The sequence below is a fragment of the Monodon monoceros genome, unplaced genomic scaffold (genome assembly GCF_005190385.1).
Source record: "Monodon monoceros isolate NGI ecotype Baffin Bay Population unplaced genomic scaffold, NGI_Narwhal_1 Super_Scaffold_2, whole genome shotgun sequence".
NCBI classification, from domain to species: Eukaryota; Metazoa; Chordata; class Mammalia; order Artiodactyla; family Monodontidae; genus Monodon; species Monodon monoceros.
In genome coordinates this window covers 29,876,131-29,891,337 of record NW_021703776.1, presented here as the reverse complement: position 1 = coordinate 29,891,337, position 15,207 = coordinate 29,876,131, and the positions used below count along the sequence as shown (strand labels likewise).

Here is a 15,207-nt window from a genome sequence, read left to right as displayed (position 1 = left end):
TTTTGTTTTAGGAGTTTTTAAATCAATAGATTTATGAGATTTATGAAAAAAATTAGTCTGTAATTTTCTGTCCTTGTAAGTCCTTCAGTTTTGGTATTGAGTTTATTCTGATATCATAAGACAACTTGAAAAGTATTCTCTATAAGAGCATGTATAAGATTGATATTATTTCTTTGTTAATTTAGAAGTCACTAGTGAAGTGATATGGCCTGGAGATTTCTTTTGGGGAAGGTCTTTAATTATGGGTTCATTTTCTTTCATAGGTATAGGGTTATTTAGATTTACTTTTAATTTTTGTGTTAGTTTTAGTAAGTTGGTTTTTCTCTATTTTTCTTGTCCATTTAAATTTTCAAGTTTATTGGCATAAAACTGTTGGTAATATCTTATTGTCCTTTTTATATCTACTGCATGGTTTGTAATGAGGTTGCCTTTCATTTATATTAGTTTTTGCTTTGCTCTTCAATTATTTCTTAGATAAAAGGTAGCATTTTATGCCCACTGTCTGTGACATGATTTATACATTTAAAAATATATTCTCGGGCTTCCCTGGTGGCGCAGTGGTTGAGAGTCTGCCTGCCGATGCAGGGGACACGGGTTCGTGCCCCGGTCCGGGAAGATCCCACATGCCGCGGAGCGGCTGGGCCTGTGAGCCATGGCTGCTGAGCTTGTGCGTCTGGAGTCTGTGCTCCGCAACGGGAGAGGCCACAACAGTGCGAGGTCCGCGTACCACAAAAAAAAAAGAAAAAAAATTTTATATATATATATATATATATATATATATATATATATATATTCTGGAGATCACTTCATAGCAGTATTCAAGAGTCTTTCTCATTTTTAAATGTTGCACAGGACTTCATTGTGTGGCTGTTCATGCCTCCAGTCCCCTTTTAATGAATGTTTGGTTTGTTTTCAGTCTTTTTACTGTAACAAATAGTGCTGAAGGGAATACCTTTGTATGTATGTATGAAAACAAACTTGCTGGTTATGATCTCATTTATATGTGGAATCTCAAACAAAAACAAAAACCAAGTTCATAGATAGAACAGATTGGTGGTTGCTAGAGGCGGGAGTTGGAGGGTTGGCAGATGGGTAAAGGGAGTCGAAAGGTACAAATTTCCATTTATAAAATAAATAAGTCGTGGTGATGTAGTGTACAGCATGGCGAGTATAGTTAATAATACTGTATTGCATGTTTGAAAATCCCTAAGGGAGTAGTAAATCATCAAAGCTCATGTCACGAAAAAAATTCCGTAACTATGTATGGTGATGTATGTTAACTAGACTTACTGTGGTGATCATTTCACAGTGTATACAAATATCGAATCATTATGTTATGTACCTAAGTTGTATGTAATGTACCTAACATATAAAGTTGTATGTCAGTTATACCTCAATAAAAAATTAATTAAAAAATTTTTTGCTAGTGTTATCTTTGGGATAGATTTCTAGAAATGGGATTTCCTAAAAATGGGGGAGGGGCAATAACTATAGATTAAATTTAAGAGCTTTAACAACCAAATACAGTAGATGATCCTTGATTGGATCCTGCTATGAAAAAGTGAGCTATAAATAACACTGAGGATGTGGGTAAATTTAAATATAGAATGGGTGTGAGATGAAACTAGAGAGCTATTTTCATGTTGGGGAGGCAATACCATTGTATTTAGATAGGAGAATTTTTTTTTCTTTTAGAAGTGTAAAGTATTTTGGCATAAAATGTCATAATGTGTGACATTTACTTTGAAACAGCTCAACCACAATAATAAAAAATGAAATAGATTGATAAATCAATAAAGCTAATATGTCAGAATGTCTACAGTGGCTGAATCTTAGTGGATTTATAGGCATTCATGGTACTATTTTTTTCTACTTTTGTATATGTTTGTAAATTTCATAATAAAAAGTAAAAAAATTAAAAAATTATACAGGCATATATATTATGTATCTAGTGAGTTATTCTTGCATTATTTTATCTTTACATGTGACTTTATCCATAGTAAGGATTATTTCTTAGAAACATTTTGTCTGATACTAATATAATTATCTCATAATCCTCTTACATAGTATCTCAAGATACTGGTGTAATTTCTTTTGGTTAATATTTGCTTGGAAGTCGGTCCAGAGGTTGCAGCTGCAGAGGAACCACCCAAGGAGAGCTGCAAAGATGCTGTCTGGACACGTGGCCTTGGGCTGTGGCTTGCACCCTCCCTTGGCAGGCCAGACTGGTCTTCAGAATGCTTTGGGATCATCCTTCATTGCCACAGGGAACCTCCATGCCTCTTAACACTTGTCTTCAGAAGACTGGCACTGCTGAGGTATCCTCTGTTTTTGAAGAGCGTAATCTTGGAGCCAAAACCTCTGTTGACTGTGAAGAAACAGGGTGTGTCTCAAGTATTGGTGATAGTATTGGTTGAATACATGGGCTGAGGAATGTTCAAGCAGACGAAATGCTAGTGTTTTTCTTCAGCCTTAAAGGGTATGTTTCAACTTGGGAACTGACAATGTTGGTTTTGTTGTGTTTGGACATGATAAACTAATTAAGGAAGGAGATACTGTGAAGAGGATAGGAGCCATTGTGAATGTTCTAGTTGGTGAGAAGCTACTGGGTTGTATAGTAGATGCCCCTGGTAATGTCACTGATGGCAAGGATCCAGTTGGTTCCAAGACCCAATGGTGAGTTGGCCTGAAAGCCCCTGGCATCATTTCTCCAATCTCTGTGCAGAAACCAGTGCAGACTGGCATTAATGCTGTGGATAGCTTGGTGCTGATTGGTTGTGGTCAGTACAGGCTGACGATTGGTGACTGACAGACTGACAAAACATCAATGATTGACATAATTATTAACCAGAAACATTTCAGTGATGGATCTGATGGAAAGAAGAAGCTATACTATATCTACACTGCTATTGGTCAGAAGAGATCCACTGTTGCCCAGTTGGTGAAAACACTTACAGATGTGGATGCCATGAAGAACACCAGTGTGGTTTCAGCCACTGCTGCTGACACTGCCCTCCATCAGTACCTGACTCCTTATTCTTGCTGTGCTGTGGGAGAGTATTTTAGGGATAATGGCAAACATGCTTTGATCATCTGTGATGAATTATCCAAGGAGGCTGGCGCCTCTGCTGATCTGCAGACCACTCAGCTACTCATGAGGTCCAGCCTGATGATGTGTTCTACTTACACTCCCATCTACAGGAGAGAGCAGACATAATGAACGATTCTTTTGGTGGTGGCTCCTTGACTTCTTTACCAGAAACACAAGCTGGTGATGTGTCTGCTTACATTCCAACGAATATCGTTCCTATCAGTGATGGACAGATCTTCTTGGAAACAGAATTGTTCTACAAAGGTACCTGCCCTACCATTTACATTGTTTTTTCTGTGTCCTACGTCAGATCTGCTGCCCACACCAGGTCTGTGAAGCAGGGGCAGGCACCATGAAGTCGAAATTGGCTCCTATGGTGAGGTTGCTGAGTTTGCCCAGTTCAGTTCTGACCTCCGTGCTTCTACTCGACAACTCTTGAGTCGTGGTGAGTATCTGAGTTGCTGAAGCAAGGACAATATTCTATGGCTGTTGAAGAACTCGCAGCTCTTATGCTGGGGTAAGTGAGTATCTTGATAACTGGAGCTGTTTCTATTTGTGTGTGTGTGTTTTGTTTTTGGTTTTGCTGAAGTATTTAAAAAAGCAAATCTTAGATGGCATGCTATTTTACCCAGCCACTTCATTATGCTTTGAAAGACAAAATTTTTTTCCTTAGGTAACCGCAAATCCATTTTTACATCTAACAAAGGAAATAAAACATTTCTGAGGTTTTAATATAAACTATTAACATTTCTCCAGTTGTCTCAAGAAATGCCTTTTTACAATTATTTTTTTCAGATCAGAGTCCAAACAAGGTCCACATCTTGAATTTGGTTCTTAGGGTCTCTAGGATCTCTTTTCATCTGGAGGACTGCTCCTTTTCCCCTCCCTTATTCCATTTACTCCTTTTTTTTTTTTTTTTTTTGTAGTACGTGGGCTTCTCACTGTTGTGGCCTCTCCCGCTGAGGAGCACAGGCTCCGGACGCGCAGGCTCAGCGGCCATGGCTCACGGGCCCAGCCACTCCGCAGCATGTGGGATCTTCCCGGACCGGGGCACGAACCCGTGTCCCCTGCATCGGCAGGCAGACTCTCAACCACTGCGCTACCAGGGAAGCCCCTCCATTTACTTCTTGAAGACAGTGGGTCAGTAGTCCTGCTGTCTAGAAATGAGATCTAAAGACTCGATTAAATTCTGTTTCAAGTTTTGACGAGACTAGCTGTAGGTGATGTTACAGACTTTATATTGTTTCATCATCTGGAGAACTACATAGTGTCAGGTTGTCTCACGTTTGTAGTAATGCTTAATTCAGGTGGTGACAGTGTAGTTCCTTCATTGTGAAGTTTCCCAACAGTCTTTTAACTAATGATTTTAATATTTATTGATGACTATTGTCTGATTCATTTTGAAATAGGGGTTGCAAGATGGTGATTTTCTAATTTGATCATTACTTCTACATTTATTAGCTAGAAGTCTTCTGTATAGAAAAACTTCTGCATCCTTTAGGCTTATTTGGTTACCCTGAAATACTGTTCATACCAAAAAGACAGGAAAGATCTTTAATTATTTCCTTTAAATTATCCAATTTCAGAGTAATGTGTTGGTTACCTAGCAACCTCCATGCTGTCCAAAGAATCTCTCTCTCTGTCTTTTTCCTTTTTTGCATGTCACTGCGAACTCATGGCTTTACACTTTCAATGTATTTCTATCAGTTGCAGTTGTTTGATACTCACATTATTCTATTTTGGCCACAAGGGGGAACATTTTGATGTTTTCTGTATTTATTTAATATGGCAATACTAGCTTTTGATAGCTTCCTTGCTTTCTATCATAATGTGGTATCCCAAGGTCAGTTGGTACATTTCCTGGAATTGACTGTTGAAAAAAAACCCTCAGTCCTTTTAGTGTGTGAAGGTGTTTTGAGACCAGAGTATGGAATTCTTGTTGCTACTTGATTATCATTGTTTCTTGGCCTTTCAGTGGACAGTTAGAAAATAAGTACCTTTTTAAAAATAAAGTTACAAGTTTATACTGATATTTACAACCACAATTTAAAATTACAAGGTTTTTAACTGACATTTTGATGCTGAACATTAGTCCTTAGCAGCTTTAACCTAGTTTCTTAGTTGTATTATGTTAAAATATATTCATGTTAATAATAATACAATTGTTACTGTTAACAATAAGAATACTAAGTGACATTAGGTATTTTAAGATTTGTTTGCCCTTTTAATATTTTTGTCCTAGGAATGTATTGCACTAAAAACTGTATAGTCAAAATATTTTGTTCTAAGATCAATTGGAATAATTCTTTTCTCTGCGTGATTTTTGTTACCAAACTGATATACCATTAGGTTCATTTGTTTCAGTTAGTTTTCAACTTCTAGGCATTGGTTTTTATTTTCTTAAATTTAGTTTTGTGTTTTGTGTACTACCTCCTTCTTGAAGCAGTTCTTTTAAAAATTTTTTTATTGACGTATAGTTGGATTTACAATGTTGTGTTAGTTTCAGGTGTACAGCAAAGTGATTCAGTTATACATATATGTACATATATATATTCTTTTTAAGATTCTTTTCCATTATAGGTTATTACGGGATATTGAGTATCGTTCCCTGTGCTATATTGAATATTACTATATTTGTATATAATAATATATATTGCTATACTGAAATACTTCGTTTACTTTTCTTCTGGGACACTGCTTTTTCTTGCATTTTATTTTTATTTTTTTTCTGTCTCACTTGGGGCTTCGATTAAGTCTCCTTTCCTGGTTCTTCCTCCTCTTCCTGCTCTTAACTTTGGAGTGTACCAGGTCCTCTCCTCTGTTTATATTCATTTCCTAGCGAATGCATCTTGTCCCATGGTTTTAAATACCACGTATTTTCTGATCGCTCACAAATTTATATCTCTGCCTGGGCTTCTTCCTTGAATTGCAAATCTAGATATACAACTTTTTTTTTTTTTTTTTTTTTTGCAGTACACGGGCCTCTCACCATTGTGGCCTCTCCCGTTGCGGAGCACAGGCTCCGGACACACAGGCTCAGCGGCCATGGCTCACGGGCCCAGCCGCTCTGCGGCATGTGGGATCTTCCCGGACCGGGGCACGAACCCGCGTCCCCTGCATCGGCAGGCGGACTCTCAACCACTGCGCCACCAGGGAAGCCCTAGATATACAACTTTTTATTCACTATTGGCACTTGAATGTCTAGTAGGACGTCTAGACTTAGCATATCCAAAGATGAACCCTCAATTTCCATCCAGCTGTTCCTCTGGCAGTCTCCCCTGTTTCAGTAAATGGCAACTCTATCACCTTGCTCAGGCCTAATACCTTGAAGTCATCTCTGATTCTTTTCTCTCATATCCTGTACCCAATTCACCAATATATCCTGTCAGCTTCTACCTTTGAAATATGTTAAGAATCCAATCAATCCTCCACTTCTCACCAAGTCCACTGCCATCACCCCCAACTAAGCTGCTGTAAATTCACCTGGATTATTGTAATGGCCTCATAACAGGTCTTCCTGTTTCCATCCATGCTTCTTTACAAGGTATTCTCTACTTGGCAGTCAGAGTAAGCTGTTAAAAGTCATTCCTTTGTTCAAAACTCTCCAGTACAGTCCTTCAAAATAACCTAGGTTTGGGGAAGGTGGATAGAGGTATAGATGGCCATGTATTGCTAATCGTTGAAACTGAGTGATGGCAACTTTAAATTCATTATATTGTTCTTTTATTTTCGTATATATTTGATACATAAAACAAAATCCAAACTCTTCAGAGGCTTTACAGTTGTCTATAACTGCACCAGTATGGTAGCCACTAGCCACCTGTGGTTACTGAGCACTTGAAATGTGCTAGACTGAATGTAGATGTGCTGTGAGTATAAAATACACACTGGATTTTAAAGACTTCTTAAGAAGGAAAAAACGTAAAATACCTCATTAATATTTTGTTATATTGATTATGTATCGAAATCATATTTTGGATATGGTGCTTCCAATAAAATACAGTATTAAAATTAATTTCATTTCGGACTTCCCTGGTGGTCTAGTGGTTTGGACTTGGTGCTTTCACTGCTGTGGCCCCGGGTTCAATCCCTGGTCGAGGAAGATCCCACAAGCTGAGTGGCGTGGCAAAAAAAAAATGGTTTCTTTGTATTTTTAAAAATATGGCTGCTAGAAGATCTTTGTATGTGGCTCACATCATCTTTCCATTGGATCTGTGGCCATGCTTTCTCCCTGAACTCATCTCCTACGTTTTTCTCTCTCCTTATTTTTTTTGGCCACGCGGCTTGTGGGATTTTAGTTCCCCGACCAGGGATTGAACCTGGGCCCTCGGCAGTGGAAGCGCAGAGTCCTAACCACTAGACCTCCAGGGAGGTGCCTTTTCCTCTCCTTAGCTCACACCACTCCAACCACACCGATCTCTCTGCTTAGAACAAGCAGAATACATTTCTGTCTCGGGACCTTTGCACTTGCTAACCTGTCTGCCTGGAGGTCCCTTTCTCAGTGTCCTGTGACTCACTCTCTTGTTTCCTTCAGAGATACTTACCTGATCTGTATAACACCTCATCCCCTTCACTCTCTATTCCCCTTAATCTGCTTTCTTTTTCTTTGTAATACTTATCACTACTGACTTGTGTTTTGTTAATTTGTATTCCTGTATCCTGAGCACCTAGCATAATGCTTATACAGCATAGGGCTTTTGGTAACAATTTGTGGAATGGATGTCTATAGATTGTGCAAGTAATTATGTTAAGTTCAGTACTGATTTCTTCTGCAATAAGGTTCAGGTTTCCTAAATATATAAAGGGTAAAAATTATTAGAGTAAAATAAACTTTAATTATAACTACATGAAATTCCCTGCATGAGGAAACAGATGCTTTATAAAATGATATGATAGCTATTTTATTCCCTTCAAAGGAATTAAGGTAAAATAACCTTATACTAAATAATTTTTATGTATTTGTATAATTAGTAAGATGGAGAGTTTAGAGATACTTAGGAGATATTCAAGAAAGTAAACAAAATACAGACCAAGACTTACTTAAGGGTCAGAAATGTTTTTTATCCAGTAGATAATATCCAGTTTCTCCAAGGAGTTTTCCAAATTCTCTTATTAGTCTGGCATTTTTATTGTATTCATGGTAACCCAGTAAAGTGGGCTATGTCAAGGAGCTTAGAAATTTTTTTGGATGCACTGAAATTTTTCTTGTGTTAGTAATTATAACTTGCTCTGTTTATAAAATAACTTTTGAAGGCAGCCATTGTTTTTTATTTAAAATTAAAACTATGAAGGAGGGAAAGGAACCAAAAAAAGAAATGAGAAAGGAATATTTTTAATTTATTGTCTTCATTTTAAAATATAAGATGACTAAATGTACCAATGAAATAATTTAAAAGCAAGGGTATCTTTTCCTTATCTGAATATACTTGCAAATTCTATTTTAATTTTTAACAGTCTTGGTCACAGCATCCCTTCAACTGTAACAGGAAAAATGAAATGACACCAACAAGGTACGTGACAACTTGAGTTGTGAAATTTCAATAGGCAAAACTGACGAATCAGGGCTAGCATTATATTAAAGACGTTTAACTAAGACGTTTGAAGTACATCCTCAGTGATTTTTTTGTTTTTTCCTCAGTGATATTTTGGAATATTATTTTGTACTTGTTTAACAAACATTTACTAACTGTATATTGTATGTCAACACTGTACCAACTACCCAAGGTTACAAAACTATACTTTCAGAGTGGCTGTCCTTCACTGAGTGCTAATTAAATGTCAAGTAAGTTTACAGAGATTATTTTAGTTAATCCTCGCAAAAGAGGTAATTTTATTACTCTCAGTATTCCAATGAGGGAATAGAGGCTTTCCAAAGAGTTCTGTTTTCAAAAAGTTTGCCATCTAGAGCGATGAGAATAGCAGTAGATAGAATATAAAGTGCTAAGTGCTACAATAAAGAAAGGGTGCAGAGGAAGGGTTGCCTTTGGAGTTGGGAATGAGGAAGGCCTTCCAGAGAACAGGATACTTGTTCTGAATTTGAAAGGTAGGGAGGAGTTTGCACGGTGAAGAGTGGAGAATATTGCCAGCATATGCAAAGACATTGAACTCTGAAATGATTTGAGCATTAGTGAGAACTTTTCTATAAGCCTTTGATTTATTCATCATCTACCACACATTCTGTATTTCCATATTCAAACAAAGATCCGGCTTAGGCAATGAGGAGTCATCTGATTGAGTTATTGTCAAGGGCTGGAGTGCCGGCAGGGCTTGTTCGGATTAGCATAGGGGCTAGAACTTCACGTCCTAGGCTTGGGCCTTAACTTGGCAGGTCTCCTGGGGGTAGATGCCACACTGAATAGCAGAATGGCTAAGAAAACAAATTCTTGTGCCAGACTGGGTTTAAATCGCAGCTCTGCCACTTCTAACCAGCGGATGTGACCTTGGGTATGTTACCAGACATTTGTAGGCCTCAGTATCTTCATTTGGAAAATGAGAACAACAATGACAGAACCTACTTCATCGTAGGATTGTTACGAGGATAAAAGGAGTTAATAGATACAAAGCTCTGAGAATAGTGCCTGGTGCATAGGAAGCTCTGTATAAGTACTAAGTACTAGTATTACTTGAGACTAGTATTTAAACAAAAATGCTACTTTGTTCATTTAGAGTGGACTTTGTTCCTTTCTCATGGTGCTAAGAGTCTCCTAGGTCCTACTTTTTTGGTATTAAGATGCCTGAGATGCTAAATTTTGAATCAGAAAGTTGTTTGCTGGGAATCGGCATAGAATATTTGTCCTAGGTCCTGGTAAGGGCCAGTGAGATATCTCTTCACCATAACAGAAACATTCTCTGTTCGTTGGGTTACATCTCCCGGAATCATTATCTTACTCCTTTGTTACTCTCTGCCAGGCCAGATATAGCTAGTGGGTTCAGAGTCGAATGGAGATAAAACTTGGAAAGAACCCCAGAAGTGCTAGTTGTTAAGCCAGGATCTTTTTGATAAGACACGCAGGGTGACCTATCTGAGGCACTGCTGTCTACTCTACAGCCCCTGTGGTGGAAAATGGCTGGGGTTTCCCTGACTTGGAAGGACTTGAAGCAATTCCTGTAGTTCCTTGATTATTACAATGTCCCTGATAAACTAGAGACAGGGAAGGCTTTTTTACAGAACTCTTGATGCATTCTTTAGAACCCTCAGCTAAGTAGACTAGCTCAGGACTTTGCTTGGAGCTCTCAAAGACATGTTTCAACTTTGCTGAATTCATTTATTAGTTCTAACAGTTTTGGGGGTGAGTTTTTAGGGTTTTCTATATATAATATCGTGTCATCTGCAAACAGAGACAGTTTCACTTCTTCCTTCGTGATTTGGATCCTTATTATGTCTTTTTATTGCCTAATTGCTCTGGCTAGTACTTCTAGTACTATGTTTAATAAAAGTGGCAAGAGTGGGCATGTGTGTTTTGCTCCTGCTCTTAGAGGAAAAACTTTCTTACCACTGAGTATGATGTTAGCTGTGGGCTTATCATATATGACCTTTCTTATGTTGAGAAACATTCTCTCTGTGCCTAGTTTGTTGACAGTTTTTATCGTGAATGGATTTCAGATTTTGTCAAGTGCTTTTTCTGCATCTGTTGAGATGATCATACAATTTTTAACCTTCATTTTGTTATATGATGTATCATATTAATCTCCTTTGACTGTTGTTGCGGGTGTGTGCTTCTGGCCACATCTTGCCTGTTCTATATATCTATATATAATTATATATATTTGAATGAAACCCATCACATATACAGATGCCATGTGCACATAACCATAATAATAATTGGCAAGGTTAAGCCAGAGGAGGCCTGATCCTAAGAGAGTTGTGGAGTTGGTTAATAGAACACAGTTCCTTTAGGAGTGAAATGGATGGACAATAACAAAGGAATTTACTCAATATGTATCATTAAAATAAATCCACCTCAGGAGGCTGAGAGGAGTTGCTCCAATAAAGTCACGCTCTCTTGTTCTGTTTCCAAACTTGAGTCAGTTTCTCAACCCAGAAACCATTGACTGAGGAAAAGTTATGTCCCCAGGAGAAGGACACTGCAACACATGTCAAATACATGTGATAATGATTCCCCTAGTCCTTCCCCAAAGGGACTTACCTCCAGGTATTTGAGTAATTGCACTGGGGAAAAGGGTAAGAATAACCCAATATTTGTTGGATGCAGGGTCTGAATTCACAGTGATATCTGGGATCCAAAGCACCTCGTATAATGGATGCATATGGCAGCCAGGTAATAAATGGAGTCCTGGCCAAGGTTTGGCTCACAGTGGGTCAACAATGTCATTTGTTTAGCCTCTGAATATTTTATTAGAGCGAATACTTAGTACTTCATAAAATCCCTCGCGTTGTGTTCCTGACCTACAGGACAAGAATCATTATAGTGGGAGAGACAAAAAAAGAAAGAAAGAAAGAAGAGAGAAGAGAAGAAAAGGAAAACACCAAGTAAGTGGTAATCTCTGAAACTGCCTCTATCCCTCAGCCAAATAATAAATCAAAAACACTATCTTAACCTGGGGTGGTGGTGGAGGAAATTAGTGAGCCTGTTAAGTATCTAAAAGATGGTTGATTCCCATCATCTGGGTTGTAAAGAACTGCCACAGACTGCCACAAACTGCACTAAGTCATAAGCTCAACTGCAGTTGAGGTGCCAGGTATGGTGTCCTTTCCATTGCACATGAATATACTCCCAAGTACCTGGTAGGCAGACATTGATTGGGTAGATGCATAATTTCCATCCCTGTTAGGAAAATAAAAGATCAGAAACAGTGTGTATTCACAGGGAAAAGATGACGGTAGTTTTACCTCAGGGCTATTTAAACTTTCTTGTCCTTTGTCATCCAGTAAGTTGAAGAGGATGCCACAGAGAACATCACATTAATACATTATATCAACGGTAACATATTTATTGGACGATATGAGCAAGAGGTCACTAACATATTGGAAACTTTGATAAGACACCCTCCCTAGAGGGTGAGAGAGATACCGTAAGAAGATTCAGGGACCTTGTCACATCAGTAATATTTTTAGAGTTCCATTGGTCAGGGGCATTCCAGGACATGCCATCCAAAGTAAAGGACAAATTATTGCACCCTGAACTTCCTAAACATGAAAAAGGAAGGATAATGCCTAGTAGGCCTCTTCAGATCTTGGAGGCAGTATATTCCAACTGGGAATACTGCTTCCACCCAGTGGCATGAAAGGCTGCCAGCTATGAGCAGAAAAGGGCTCTGCAGTCATGTAACCAGGCAGGTTCAAAGGTTCTAGACATCAGTGGTAGGAAAGCTGCAGTTTATGGCCACCGCCAATAGGGAATCACAACCGAGGCCCTGGGGGTTTTAGGATAAGGCCATGCCATCTTCAGTGGAGAATTATATACTTTATGAAAAATGAAGATAGTTTGTTGTATGAGATGATGATGTATGAGAAATGAGTTACCTGACCATGGGGCAAAATCATAATGTGGTTACAACTGGCAATCTTGAGCTGGGGTTCTATCAGAACCATCCAGTCATAACTTGCAGCAGGTGCAGCAGTAATCCATGGTCAGATGGAACTGGTACATACAGGGCTGCGCAAAAGCAGGGAATTGCACGAGCAGGCAGCCCAGACCCCCATGTCACACCTACAGGTGTATGGGCCATCTTTTAAGACCAGATGTAAAAAGGAGGAAAAACCCAAACTTGGTTCATGGACTAGTTGCTTCTGTGGTTGCAAGCTGAAAATAGATAGCATCCTCCGTACAGCTCCACTCAGGGGTGGTACTGAAAGCCAGTCACAAGGAAAAATCTTCCCAATGGGCAGAGCTTCAAGAGGTGAAGCTTGAAGTCACCCCCTTTGTGTGGAGAGAGAAGTGGCCTGAGTTCAGAATATATGTGAACTCTTCTTGGGCAGTGAGAAATGACTGGCTGTTAAGTGATTTGTGGAGAGACAGATTGGAAGATTACATGTAAGGGGTAGAGGCACGTGGCATATGGGAGTGGGCATGGAGTGTGAGCATCTTCATATCATACGTTAATACCACCCTAATGCTGACACGATGGGTACATAAGAAAAAGGGCTACGGTGGCAGGGATGAAAGCCATGTATGGGCTCAATGGTATGGGCTCCTATTCACTTAAGTTGATCTAGTGTTTCTGCTTTTGCCTGAAGTTCAACTTGCCAGAAACAGCGACCAACACTGAGCTCCTGATATGGCACAATCCCTCCAGGAGACCAACCTGGCACATGATGACAAGTTGATCACGCTAGGCACAGTAACGGACATATTCCAGGTAGGAGATTGTCTTTCTTGCTCACGCCATCACCTTTTGAGGATTTATTGGCATGGCATCATACATAATTTCATGTTACACCAGGGGATTGACTTTATGGTGAAGGTGTTGGAGCGTGCCCACGGTCAGGTGGTCCACGGTCTTAACTCATATAGAATCACCCAGAAGCTTCCTAAATGATAGAGTATTGGAATGGCCTGTTAAAGGCACAGCTGTAGCATTAGCTTGGAGGTGTGGAGGTGGTATTTTTGAGGATGGGGTATCACCTAGGATGCAGGATACACTTTGAGTTCAAAACACTTATATGGTGCTATGTCTCTGATAAAAGAATACATGGGTCTGGGAACCAACAGGTGGAAGCAGGAGTGTCCCTACTTGCCATTATTATTCCTGTGTCCCTGTTGTAATTTGTGCTTCCCATTTTAGCAATTCCTGTTGAATTATAAGCTGCAATTACCACCTAGCCCCTTTGGGTTCCTTGTTCCAAGAGACCAGAAGACAAGGAGTCACCATCCTGGTAGGAGTAATTGATTCTGATCCATCTTTAATAAAGAACGTGCTGCCCCAGCTGCTGGGGGTACAGGCAGTAGACAGCTTACAGCTGTCAGCTCCTGAAGGAATTCTCATCTGCAGAGCCTCGTTGCCTGGTCATGCCCCATCTGAGTGGTCACTGAACCATTCAGTGATTTACCAGTCAGCTTCACCTAGCAACTGCGAGATTCTTGTGGGGCCAACTATGTCCAAAGGCAGTCGTTAGAAAACATCCTACATGCTAAACTCCATTATAGAGTTTACTTCCTGTGGGAACCCAACCTGTGATGAGTTGCCGTTACAACTCAGTTTTTATACTGTTTGAAAGTGCTAAGACAAGGTAAAGGAAAAGATTTTATGGGATTACTATTAGGGGTAACTAATGTAGTCTTTGGAACCTCAAAGAGTTTTTGAAAAACAAAAAACCAACCACTTAATTTGTCCCTTCAAAGTTAAAGATGTTTGTTAACAATAAGAGAAGGAACTGCTTTTGAAATGGTCACGATATGGGAGCATTTTGAAAATGGCTATTTGTCTGTTGTTACATGAGTTTACTACTGAAAATATGTCATTATAAGAACCCTCATACTTATAAATGGAATTTTCTGTCCTGCGTAAAAATCTTCCAAGGGGTTTTTTGTTTAAAACATAAATGCACGTATGCACTATAAAGGATATTTCAGTGATCCTCCTTTAAGTACTGGCATGAACAATAAAATTGTTAATTTTAGTTGACAGTGTATTCATATAATATTCATTGGCACTAATTTTTATTGTGAACCATCTACCGGTGAGAGTTGAAATTTTCCTGATATTTGAATTTTCTCTTCTCTAAATTATTGAATCGCCAAGTGACTGATCAAAGGCAATCTGCATGTTTCAAAACATATCTAGTTCATTGCCATCCTTTCCCTTTCCTTTCTTGATACCAAATTAGGGATTAAAGAGTCATTTTTGGAAGAAATTATTTCCAAAGGTAAATAAGAACAGTGGAAAAATTATTTCACTCCATATGCTAGCCTGGTTAAGTTTTTCCCTCATGGCTTCTATTTATCTACACAAATAACCTAACTCCTCAGTGCCAACACCCTAGCATGGTCCAACTAGTTCACCCTCATGTGTCAATGCTTCTGGTAATAATGATTTCCAGAACTGAGACACTGAAATACAATTTTTCCTTTCTGTATGAAAATTAGGTTTTTAAAAGCAATATTATCATGTTATCATGGAAATGTTTTAATAGACAATAGATATAACTAGAATAT

General features: G+C 38.9%; 1 protein-coding gene and 1 pseudogene across 2 annotated transcripts in view; both read left to right on the top strand.

The window, feature by feature from the left end:
- Nucleotides 1-2,167: 2,167 nt before the first annotated feature.
- LOC114901332 lies at nucleotides 2,168-14,168 on the top strand (annotated as a pseudogene).
- SLC25A40 (solute carrier family 25 member 40) overlaps nucleotides 8,260-15,207 on the top strand; it is an 85,417-nt gene continuing 78,469 nt past the window's right edge. The window contains exons 1-3 of one of the 2 annotated variants that reach the window (XM_029233950.1): nucleotides 8,260-8,601; nucleotides 11,505-11,582; nucleotides 13,290-13,411. The gene's annotated coding sequence lies outside the window, so the exon portion shown is untranslated. Of the gene's footprint in view, nucleotides 8,602-11,394; nucleotides 11,583-13,289; nucleotides 13,412-15,207 lie in introns of those variants that run through there. The other variant, XM_029233949.1, reaches the window with a different exon arrangement.